We start from the raw sequence: 13,169 nt of genomic DNA, 5'->3' as shown, positions 1-13,169 counted from the left end.
TATGGGGAATAAATATTTGGGCTTTGAGGATCATACCATCTCCTTTGAAAATATGCAACTCTGTCATTGTAACAGGAAATTTGCATACCCATATACAAATGAATGTATGCAGCTGTGTCCCAATAAAACTTTATTTATAAAAGCAGACCGAGGGCCATACTTGGCCCCTGGTTCATAGCATGCGGATGCTTGACACAGAGCAATGAAACCACTTCTAAGAGTTTACTGAGAGCTTACAGCTGACATGGGAACTTCATGTAGAGCATCTGTTTCCCAGACACTCAGTTGCCTTTTCCATTTTATCTTCAAAGTGCTTATCTCTGCCTGCACACCAGAGCTTGATCACAAATCCATTTAAATTCTTAATATGGAAAATTCTGGAGACTCTCAAGGAAGCACTTTGCCGTTCTCTTTGCCTTCTGCATTACTGACCACAGAAGCCTTCCAGGACAATGCCCTGATCATCACCAGCAAGTGAACTTTCCACCTCTAAGCTTTTTGTACTGAGCAATTAAAGTAAAACCCATCGAAGGGAACCTTGCCTATGCTCAGGTCTGCTTCCATGTTTTTGTTTTTGTTTTTTTAAGATATGGACTTTTTTTTTTGAAGTCTTTATTGAATTTCTTGGGGCTTCCCAGGTGGCTCAGATGGTAAAGAATCTGCCTGCAATACAAGAGATCTGTGTTCAATCCCTGGCTTGGGAAGATTCCCTGGAGAAGGGAATGGCAACCCACTCCAGTATCCTTGCCTGGGAAATCCCATGGACAGAGGAGCCTGGAGGGCTACAGTCCAGGGAGTTGCAAGAGTCCAACAGGACTTAGCAACTAAACAACCACCACTTACTGCGTGTATTACAATATTGCTTCTCTTTTACTTTTTGATGTTTTGACTGCAACGTCTGTGGGATCTTATTCCTAGAACAGGGATCAAACCCCTACCCCTTCCAAACTGCTTTGGAAGGAGCAGTCTTAACCACTGGACCTCCTGGGAAGACCGCCTGGGACTCTGCTTCTTAAAATACATACAGAAAGAATGAACATAGGTATATGCATAACTGATTCACTTTGCCTGAAACTGACAAAACATTGTACATCAAACTCTGCTCCAATATGAAATACAAATTAAACTAAACACATACACAGTCTGAACCTACGCAGTGTGCGTGTGAGCTTTGCTGCTCAGTCGTATCTGAGACTTTGTGACCCCGTGGAGTGTCGCCTGCCAGGCGCTTCCGTCCCTGGGATTCTCCAGGCAAGAATACTGGAGTGGGTTGCCATTTCCTCCTCCAGGGGATCTTCCCGACCCAGGGATCGAACCCACATCTCGTGCATTGCAGAGAGATTCTTTACTGTCTTGAGCCACCAGGGAACCAATGCAGAGGTCTCAGCTAACCAGCCTCTGGGAAACTCCCAGATAAAACTGTCTGATTCTCTCTCATTTTTTCCCCTATAACAAAGCCACTATGGAAGGATGTCTCAGAAAAAGAAAAAAGAAGGCAAAAATTAGTTTTGGATTCCAGACAGAGCTTTAAAGCCAGGGTAAGAGGAAAAAATTTCAAATGCACGAACGGACAACTCATGTTGGCTCCCTTTAACGAATCACCCATGATGCCCTTCTTTCTGGCCTGCGCTGAAAGCAAGTCATCAGCCCAGCCCACCCACTGCCTGATTCTGCCAGCGGGTGAGAACCCTCCAGATGAAAGCCTCTCTCTCTCCTTGAACTTCATCACTCAGCAAACAGAGCCGAGTCTTCCCTGTAGCATCTCTTGGCTGCTCTTACAGCCCTGCGTTCTAGAACCTTGGACCTTAACCATCAAGGTCTGTGGAACCAATCGAGCCACTCCCTGCCCCCTTTCTGTGATGATCGCCCCGAGCAGATAAGTCTCTTTGTTCAGTCCCCCTGTCGTGTCCGACTCTTTTTTGACCCCGTGGACTCCAGCCCACCAGTCTCCTCTGTCCCTGGGATTCTCTGGGCAAGAATACTGGAGTGGCTTGTCATTTCCTCCTCCACGGGAATCCTCCTGAACTCAGGGATCAAACCTGCATCTCCTGCCTTGGCAGGTGGATTCTTTTCCACTGAGCCACCAGGGAAAGCCATCAAACAGTGTACCAAATATGAAATTTATTGTAGCATTATTATTATTCAGTATGCAAAGCACCACAAAACCGATTATTATTGTTATTGTTAAGCAATGTTTATTTTTGCTTACTCACGGCACATCAGACGTTGTCAGAAGCTCTTTACAGGAAATAGCTTGTGCTGTTTCCATCAGATGGGTTTGCAGCCAGGATGCAACGTCAGGGTGGTTGGGCTTGAAGGCCAGTTTTCTTAGCCTTGACAGTCTGATTAAAACATAAACATTCAATGTAAAACATGCTGCTGTTTGGGACTTCCCTGACAGTCCAATGGTTTAGACTCTGGACTGTCAATACAGGGGCCACGGGTTCAATCCCTGCTCAGGAAACAGATCATCCATGTCAAAAGATTTTTAAAAAAAAAAGAAACAAAAAAATGCTGCTATTTATCCTGAGTTCGATCCCTGCATCAAGAAGATCCGCTGGAGAAGAAAATGGCAAGCCACTCCAGTATTCTTGCCTGGAGAATCTCCATGGGACCGCAAAGAGTCTGACACAACTGAGTATGCACACACGCACGCATTTATAACTACACCTATTTTAACAGGTTGTTGTTTAGTCGCTCAGTCACGTATGACTCCTGTGACACCATGGACCGCAGCACGCCAGGCTCCCCTGTCCGTCACCAACTCCCGGAGCTTACTCAAACTCATGTGCATCGAGCCGGTGATGCCATCCAACCATCTCATCCTCTGTCGTCCCCTTCTCCTCCTGCCTTCAATCTTTCCCAGCATCAGGGTCTATTCCAATGAGTCAGCTCTTCGCATCGGGTGAACAAAGAAGACAGACTCTCCCGAAACAGAAATCTTGGTGATACTCTGGGTCTTATGAGGGACTGGATATGTGCCTTGGGGAGAGCAGTGTAAATTTGCAGAATCAGTGGAAAAGGAGAAGAACTTTCTGGAAGCCAGAGGATATGTTTACAAACAGGAATCTTTACCTGGGAGAAAAAATGTTTGCATTTCTCCATCGTAAAGTATCTCCACCTTCCCTGGTCAGCAGAAAAAAAAATGGAGCATTGAGTTCAGTTTTGGCTTCAAGATACACAAAGACAAACAGAGAATAAAAGATGGATAGATGGGTGGATGGGTGGGTGGGTGAATGATGGATGGATGGATGGGTGCATGGGTTGGTGGATGGATGGATGGATGGGTTGGTGGGTGGATGGATGGATGGATGGATGGATGGAGGGTTGGTGGGTGGATGGGTGGATGGATGATGGATGGATGGGTTGGTGGGTGGATGGATGGATGGATGATGGATGGATGGATGACTGGATGGATGGATGGATGGGTAGATGGATGGGTGGATGGATGGGTGGGTGGATGGATGGATGGTGGATGGGTTGGTGGATGGATGGATGGATGGGTAGATGGATGGGTGGATGGGTGGATGGATCAGTGGATGGATGAGTTGGTGGACGGATGGATGCATGGGTTGGTGGATGGATGGATGAGCGTCTATCCATCGATGGATGGAATAGCACTTTCTAAGATAAATCATTCAGTCAGTTTCATCAGGGTGTGTGACAGCCCAAAGAGCACCCCAGAGGACGGCTGTGGCCAGCACACAGGTACGGGCCCCTGGCAGTCCTGGCTGGGAGGCTGATGGCAGAGATTAGGGGAGAAAGGTTTCCATCTGAAGGACCTGATAAGACCACAGTCAACAGGATGTGGCGATGACCCGCGTCCGGAAAAAAAGAGAACAAAGGCATAGATAACGTACCCTTTAGCACCCAGCAGGATTGAACGGAAACCTGTATTTTTTTTTTTTTTAATATTGAGTAAAGGAACTACCAGCTTGATGATAGTGGGGGGTGCGGTAGAAATGAATTCACTTGTTATTTTTATGATCCTTACTCCAGATCCCGGTCTTTTACAAGAAAGTAATAAGAGTGAACAAACCATGCTGACTTCAAGATACATGTGCTTGTTTCATTTATTGATCTGCATTATCTGAGATTGCCTTTATTGTTGTTATTATTTTAAATTTTATTGGAGAGACGTGTCTAGTAGCCCAGTGGTTAGGACTGTGTGCTTCCATTGCAGGGGTCTCGGGTTGAATCCTTTTTTGGGGGAACTGAGATCCTGCAAGTCGTGTGGTGCCACCAAAATAATATATAAATAGATTAAACTTTACACGAACGTGTTACAAGTGCAGTCTTAAATAATAGTAATTTTAGCAAAATTCAGTGTTCACTTTGAATGGATTTTAGTACAAAATTTTTAATGCTTTTAATGTTGACCACGTGGATCTCTTGTTTGGTGATTTTTTTAATGTTCTTATTCTTCATGGAAGAATAATGGCTCCACAACGTTCTGCTGGCCTCTGACATTCGTCAGGATGAGTCAGACACAGCTATGCGTGGGTCTTCTGTCTCTTGAACCTGCCTCCCACCTCCCACCCCAACCCCCTCCCCCAGGTGTTTACAGAGCTCCTGCTTGAGGTCCCTGAGTCAGACGGCAAATTCCCATCAGTTAGCTGTTTCACATGTGGGATTGTATATGCTTTCATGTTACTCTCCCCTTTAGTCCCACCCTCGACTTCCTCCCCTTGGCTTCATTTTATTTTATTTTAATGCAATGTACACTCCTGCTTGCTTTCCTTTCTGGTCCCCGGTGGGGTATGTGTTCTGTTGTACTCTTTGCAACCTCACAGGTCAGACTCTTCTCTTTTTTTCTTTCAGGACGCCAGTTCTTCCTTCCTGACACAAAGCCTGGACCCCTCCACGGGACCTGTGTGGTGTCCCACGGCTTCCAAACAGCTCACGTGGGCACCAAACAGCCAAAAATGGAACTCCCAGACGTTTTCTCGGGAAAACGAGATTGTCCCGGGAAAGAGATAGGCGCAGTTGAGATTCAAAGACAAACATTTGCCCCACGTGAAGGTCACTCTCTTCTCAGCAGTAAGTTTGGAAAGAACGGATACTTTTTTTCGTTTCTATAATAGAAAGGCATCACTTGAAGAGACTTGTGGCTGTTCAGCTGCTCAGTCTTGTCCGGACTCTTTGTGACCCCGTGGACTGCAGCATGCCAGGCTTCCTGGTCATTCACTAGCTCCCAGAGATTGCTCAAACTCATCTTCATCGAGTCTGTGATGCCATCCAACCATCTCACCCTCTGTCGTCCCCTTCTCCTCCTGCCTTCAATCTTTCCCAGCATCAGGGTCTTTTCCAAGGAGTCGACTCTTTGCATCAGGTGGTCAGAGGACTGGAGCTTCAGCTTCAGCGTCAGGTCTTCCCATGAACATGCAGGGCTGATTTCCTTTCGGATTGACTGGCTTGATCTCCTTGCAGTCCAAGGGACTCTCAAGAGTCTTCTCCCACACCACATTTTGAATCGACACCATTCCCTGAGCCCCTTAGGGGAGACTTGTGTCGTTTGAACAAAAGAAGCAGGCAGGCAGATCTCCGTTCCTTTTGCCCACGCTAAAAGCATCTGTGACCGTGTGACTAGGTGACCCAAAATCACACAAACAAGACCCAGAGGGAAAGCACGGAAGAGAATTCGCTTTCACGCCTGTGTCTTTGCACTTAGATGGCATAATTCATGAAAGATGCTACAAGCTTCTGAGCATTTTCTGGGTGGCAGAGTTGGCGGCTTGTTTGTGCTGATTTTGAAGAGGGAGGGTGATGCAGACAGTGTCCCTCCCTGCCCAAGCCCCCTTGAACCTTGTCTTGTCTTTAAAATATATATATATATATATATATATATATACATATTTTATCGAGGTATAGTTAGTAGGTATAGTTAATGTTGGATGGCAGATTCAGTGGACATGAACCTGGACAAACTCAGGGAGGTGGTGAAGGACAGGGAAGCCTGGTGTGCTGCAGTCCATGGGGTCGCAACGAATCAGACATAACTGAGGGACTGAACAGCAAACAACAAAATAGTTAATGTACAATCTAACTCTCAGATGTAGAATATGAAGTGATGTGAAAGTTGCTAAGTTGTGTCCAAGTCTTTGGTGACCCCATGGACTCTAGCTCGCCAGGCTCCTCTGCCCATGAGATTCTCTAGGCAAGAATAGCGGAGTGGGTTGCCATGCCCTCCTCCAAGGGATCTTCCCCACCCAGGGAGCTAACCCACATCTCTTATGTCTCCTGCACTGGCATTCAAGTTCTTTACTACTAGCACCATTTAATAAAAGGTAGCTAACGTAAAAAAAAATAATGGAGAAGGAAATGGCAACCCACTCCAGTGTTCTTGCCTGGAGAATCCCAGAGACGGGGGAGCCTGGTAGGAGGCCGTCTATGGGGTCACACAGAGTCGGACACGACTGAAGTGACTTAGCGGCAGCAGCAGCAACGTAAAATAAAGGGCTTTCCAGGTGGCACTAGTGGTAAAGAACCCGCCTGCCAGTGCAAGAGACATAAGAGACACAAGTTCGATCCCTGTGTCGGGAAGATCCCCTGGAGGAGGGCATGGCAACACACTCCGGTATTCTTGCCTGGAGAATCCCACGGACAGAGGAGCCTGGCGGGCTACAGTCCACAGGGTCACAAAGAGTTGGACACAGCTGAAGCAACCTGGCACACATGCAAAGTAAAACAAAATCCACCTTGTTTTTTCCAAACCACTGTAATAGCACTATAATTACTAATGCAAACACACACACACACACACACATTCCTTTCCTTGCAAAGAATGTGGTCGCATTAGCTGGAAAACTTCAGATTATACTTAACTGTATAGTAATTAGGCTTGTAATGGCAGTTTTATTATGCATTGGATTAGATGGTTAGCATAATTATAGCAACCAGCTCAGTCTGTATCAAAACCACGTAATTGCTTGGTGGGGCTGGGTGATACAACTCAGAACTGATGTTCCTTGAAAAACATAGATGTTAAATCAATTCACCATGTCCTTAAAAAATCCTTTTCAAGCATGGTTGTTTCTGAAAAAAAAAGCAGCTATTTAAAATAAATTGAAATGTAGCTCAGAGTTGCCTTTCTTGGTAAAGCATGTTGTTGCTCCGTCACTAAGTCATGTCCAACTCCATTTATCGATATCTTTCCATCCATTTACCCATCCATCCTCCAGAGAGAGGCTGAAAACCTCTGACATAGCGTGAGAGACTGTCGCATTATCCATCTAGTTATTCTGGTGGCCCAGATGGTAAAGAATCCACCTGCAGTGTGGGAGACCTGGCTTTGATCCCTGCGTTGGGAAGATCCCCTGGAGGAGGGCATGGCAACCCACTCCAGTATTCTTGTCTGGAGAATCCCCATTGACAGAGGAGCCTGGTGGGCTACTGTGCATGGGGTTGCAAAGAATCAAACATGACTGAACGACTAAGCACAGCATTTATTCTATCCATGCATCCATCTAACCATCTATCTATCTATCCATCCATCCATCCATCCATAGATGCATGCATCCATTCATCCATCCATATATCTATCCATCCACCCACCCATCCACCCCCCATCCATCCATCCGTCCATCCATCCATCAGTCCATCCATCCATCAGAGTGACGCTGAGAAATCCTGAACTAGCACAAGAGACTGTCTAATTATATGTCTACTGAGTCTATCTATCCATCCATCTATATATACATATATCCATCCATCCATCCACCCACCCACCCATCCATCTATCTATCCACCCATCCATCAGAGTGATGGATGTCATATGTCCTGACATCCTGAATTAGCATAAGAGATTGTCTAATTATCTATCTACTTAGTCTATCCATCCATCCATCTATCCATCCACCCATCAGTCCACCCATCCATCCGTCCGTCCATCCATCCGTCCATCCATCCATCAGAGTGAACCTAAGAAATCCTGAACTAGCATAAGAGACTGTCTAATTATCTATCCACTGAGTCTATCTATCCATCTATCTATCTATATATATCCATCTATCCATGTATCCATCCATCCGTCCATCCACCCATCCGTCCATCCATCAATCAGAGTGAAGCTAAGAAATCCTGAACTAGCGTAAGAGACTGTCTAATTATCTATCCACTGAGCCTATCTATCCATCTATCTATCTATATATATCCATCCATCCATGTATCCATCCATCCGTCCATCCACCCATCCGTCCATCCATCCATCAGAGTGAACCTAAGAAATCCTGAACTAGCATAAGAGACTGTCTAATTATCTATCCACTGAGTCTATCTATCCATCTATCTATCTATATATATCCACCCATCCATGTATCCATCCATCCGTCCATCCACCCATCCGTCCATCCATCCATCAGAGTGAAGCTAAGAAATCCTGAACTAGCATAAGAGACTGTCTAATTATCTATCCACTGAGTCTATCTATCCATCTATCTATCTATATATATCCATCCATCCATGTATCCATCCATCCGTCCATCCACCCATCCGTCCATCCATCAATCAGAGTGAAGCTAAGAAATCCTGAACTAGCATAAGAGACTGTCTAATTATCTATCCACTGAGTCTATCTATCCATCTATCTATCTATATATATCCATCCATCCATGTATGTATCCTTCCATGCACCCACCCGTCCACTTATCTGCTATGGTCGCGCTTCTCAACCAGGGACGACTTTGCCCCGAGGGGACATATGACAATACCCAGAGGCGTTTTTAGCGGCCAAACCTGGGGCAGGGGGTGCTCGTCACACCTGGCGGGTGGAGACCAGAGACGCTCCTCCACACCCCGCAGGACCCAGGACGCCCCACATCAGAGACTCGTCCGGCCACAGGTGTCAGACATGCTGAGCTTAGGAAAGAGTGATTTCACACGCACGCGACGAGTTGACTCCCAGACTCTGATGCTGGGAAAGGTTGGGGGCGGGAGGAGACGGGGACGACAGAGAATGAGACGGCTGGATGGCATCACCGACTCTGTGGACATGAGTTTGAGTGAACTCCGGCAGTTGGTGATGGACAGGGAGGCCTGGCGTGCTGTGATTCATGGGGTTGCAGAGAGTCGGACACGACTGAGCGACTGAACTGAACGGAAATGAACATCACTGCAATTTGCTTGAGGGTGGAGGTGGGGGGAATGAGCCACGTGCAATTTCTCTGCGCTCACGTCTCATCTCATAAGCAAGCCCTGTGTTTTAGATATTCTTGTTCAGAAATAAAACGTCTGTGAAATGTTCTCTCTCGCTTGCCGGAAAACAAACACAGAATCCTAAAACACCTTTCAAGTGGCCCATACAAGCATAGTTCACATTTCAGTTCTTAAGGATGTATCCCTCCCCTGCAGTTCAGTTCAGTCGCTCAGTCGTGTCCGACGCTTTACAACCCCGTGGACTGCAGCACGCCAGGCCTCCCTGTCCATCACCAACTCCTGGAGTTCACCCAAACCCATGTCCATTGAGTCAGTGTTGCCATCTAGCCATCTCATCCTGTGTCGTGCTATTCTCCTCCTGCCTTCAATCTTTCCCAGCATCGGGGTCTTTTCAAATGAGTCAGTTCTTTGCATCAGGTGGCCAAAGTATTGGAGTTTCAGCCTCAGCATCAGCCCTTCCAATGAACACCCCAAACTGATCTCCTTTAAGATGGCCTGGTTGGATCTCCTTGCAGTCCAACGGACTCTCAAGAGTCTTCTCCAACACCACAGTTCAAAAGCATCCATTCTTCGGCGCTCAGCTTTCTTCACAGTCCAACTCCCACATCCATACATGACCACTAGAAAAACCATAGCCTTGACTAGACGGAACTTTGTTGGCAAAGTAACGTCTCTGCTTTTTAATATGCTGTCTGGTAAAGTAAGTAAAGTCACTCAGTCATGTCAGACTCTTTGCCACCCTGTGGACTGTAGCCCACCAGGCTCCTCCCTCCATGGGATTCTCCAGGCAAGAATACTGGGGTGGGTTGCCATTTCCTTCTCCAGGGGATCTTCCCGACCCAGGGATCTAACCTGGGTCTCCCATATTGCAGGCAGACGCTTTACCATCTGAGCCACCAGGGAAGCCCAATATGCTGTCTAGGTTGGTCATAACTTTCCTTCCAAGGAGTAAGCGTCTTTTAATTTCATGGCTGCAATCACCATCTGCAGTGATTTTGGAGCCCAAAAAAACAAAGCCTGACGTTGTTTCCACTGTTTCCCCATCTATTTCCCATGAAGTGATGGGACCAGATGCCATGATCTTCGTTTTCTGAGTGTTGAGTTCAAGCCAAACTTTTCACTCTCCTCTTTCACTTTCATCAAGAGGCTTTTTAGTTCCTCTTTGCTTTCTGTCATAAGGGTGGTGTCATCTGCATATCTGAGGTTATTGCTATTTCTCCTGGCAATCTTGATTTACACTTTAGACCTTTTAAAATTCTTTTTGGCTTCGTTTGTTTGAAGTATTTTATTCCACTCCAATAGCCAAAATATATTTTAGGAACTGCATTTGGGTTTGCCAGTGTGTGTTTGTAATACAGATAAGCCTCGGGAGTAGAGCTCACGACTGTATTTCTGTAGGTGAAAACCGATGAGACCTCTTAGGAGAATCAGAGGCTGTTTTGACGCAATGGAGTAAACACAGCGGTCTCAGGTATCTCAGAAAAATTGGGAGGATGAAAGCTAAACCCAGCATTGAAAGGACAGTGTATTTCAATTCCAACTGAAATCAATAAAGGAGGTTTCATTTTAGTTGCTAATTCTACTTTGGCCACCTGATGGGAAGAGCTGACTCCTTGGAAAAGACCCTGATGCTGGGAAAGATTGAGGGCGGGAGGAGGAGGGGACGACAGAGGATGAGATGGTTGGATGGCATCACCAACTGGATGGACGTGAGCTTGAGCAAGCTCCGGGAGTTGGTGATGGACAGGGAGGCCTGGCGTGCTGCAGTCCACGGGGTCGCAAAGAGTCGGACTAAATGACTAAACAATAGTAACAACAATGCTTCGGAAAACATCCAGCTCACCTGCATCTTCATAAAATTCCACTTAAATAGTACAGATGTACCAACACATTGTCTCACGTTTTTAAAAACCCTTTATGAAAACAATCAACATAACATATCTGATTCTCCTTCCTTTTAAAAACTATATACATGACCACGTATAAAAGAGATAGCTAGTGGCGTTTTTCCCTTGTGGCTCAGCAGAGAATCCACCTGCAATTTTGGAAACCCCAGTTCTATCCCTGGGTTGGGAAGATCCCCTGGAGGAGGGCATGGTGACCCACTGCAGTATTCTTGCCTGGAGAATCCCTCTGGATAGAGGAGCCTGGTGGGCTACAGTCCATAGAGTCAGATAGAGTCCAAAGAGTTAGAAACACTATCCAGTCCATGGAATTCTCCAGGCCAGAATACTGGAGTGGGTAGCCTTTCCCTTCTCCAGGGGATTGTCCCAACCCAGCGATCGAACCCAGGTCTCCTACATTGCAGGCAGATTCTTTACAAGCTGAGCCACCAGGGAAGCCCAAGAAAACTGGAGTGGGTAGCCTAACCCTTCTCCAAAAGATCTTTAATGGACATTTAAATTAAATGAGTATTAAATTCATTTAATAAAAGATTAAATGCATTCATATTAAATGAATATGGAAACACGTCTCTGTTCGTACAACTGGACTTTCTCCTTTCTTTTTTTTTTTTTGTCCATTGTTAAAAGGTCCTCCAGATCAATCAAGACCCATGAGTCAGACTACTGACCCTAGATTTTCCATTCTGAGTCACTGTGAGATAAGCCCTAATGCCGGGAACAGTAAGGTCAACTGACATAAACCCTCTCAACCCCCAGGAAAGGCAGAGACTCATCAGATAGATAAGATTAGAATTCCATAGATGGAACACCCTTTTTCCCTCTAAGTCCCGATGGTTCCCTTTAAACCAAACACCACAAACCAAAAGAATATGAGCGGGTCTACGATGCCTTAGGGTGGTCAGCTCCAACATTTTGTGTTTTCATATTTTGGCCTCGAGACATGGGGGAATCTTAGCTCCCCTACCTGGGAATCGAACCTGCACCCATTGCCTTGGAAGGTGAAGTTCTGACCACTGAACTTCCAGGGAAGTCCTTGAAACATTTTAAAATGCCTCAAAAGTCAGCGCCAGTGTCTAAGTATTTTTTAAGAGTCATCATTACCTGGCTTCAACCTCATTTTAAGCTGTTCATTTGAAGGGAAAGTGAAAGCGTTAGTCGTTCAGTTGTGTCCGAGTCTTTGAGACCCCATGGACTGTAGCCTGCCAGGCTCCTCTGTCCATGGGATTCTCCAGGCAGAAATACTGGAGTGGGTTGTCATTTCCTTCTGCAGGGGATCTTGCCAACCCAGGGGTCGAACATGCGTCTCCTGTTTTGACAGGCGGATTCTTTACCCTCAGAGGCACCAGGGAAGCCCATAGTAATCTATAACGGAAAACAGTCCCAAAATAATATATGTGTATATGTATAACTGAATCACCTCGCTAAGCACCTGAAACAGTGTCAGTCAACTATGCTTCAAATTATAAAGCAAGTGAAGTTGTTTAGTCGTGTCCGACTCTTTGCAACACCATGGGCTGTAGCCCCCCAGGCTCCTCTGTCCATGGGATTCTCCAGGCAAGAATACTGGAGTGGGTTGCCATTCCCTCCTCCAGGGGATCTTCCCGACCCAGGGATCCAACCCCTGGTATCCCACTATAAAGAGAAAAAAATGGATTGATTAAGTGCTTGTGTTTGTTGGTTTTGGTGATTTCCGATTGGATTTCTAGCTGCAGTATCTTCTATGGAAATAGTTCAGCTTCCCTAAATGGAGCCTCTTTCAAACTGGAGAGTTTCTCAGAGCATGAGGAGTCTGCCTGCCTCCCTAAAACACCCTGTCAGGATAAAATATTTCATTGAGTTTTATTGTCAGAGGGCAGATACCGGGCTACTAGCTAAGTTGGTAGATTCATTATTTAAGAATAAATGGAGACAAATAAATTTTACAGGGCTTTTTTTTTTTTTAATCCCAAAATGACAATTGCATGGGACTTCCCTGGTGGTCCAGTGGCTAAGACTCCACGCTTCCTATGCAGGGGCCCTGGGTTTGATCCCTGGTCAGGGAATTAGGTCCTGCCAGCCATAACTAAGCCCTGGTGAAACCAATTAACAAAAAATAAAAATTTTAACAAAGAG

The sequence above is a fragment of the Moschus berezovskii genome, chromosome Y, assembly GCF_049115385.1.
Source record: "Moschus berezovskii isolate FMDL1 chromosome Y, NW_MosBer_1.0, whole genome shotgun sequence".
In the NCBI taxonomy this organism is placed as follows: domain Eukaryota; kingdom Metazoa; phylum Chordata; class Mammalia; order Artiodactyla; family Moschidae; genus Moschus; species Moschus berezovskii.
Note: the sequence above shows the minus strand (reverse complement) of the source record.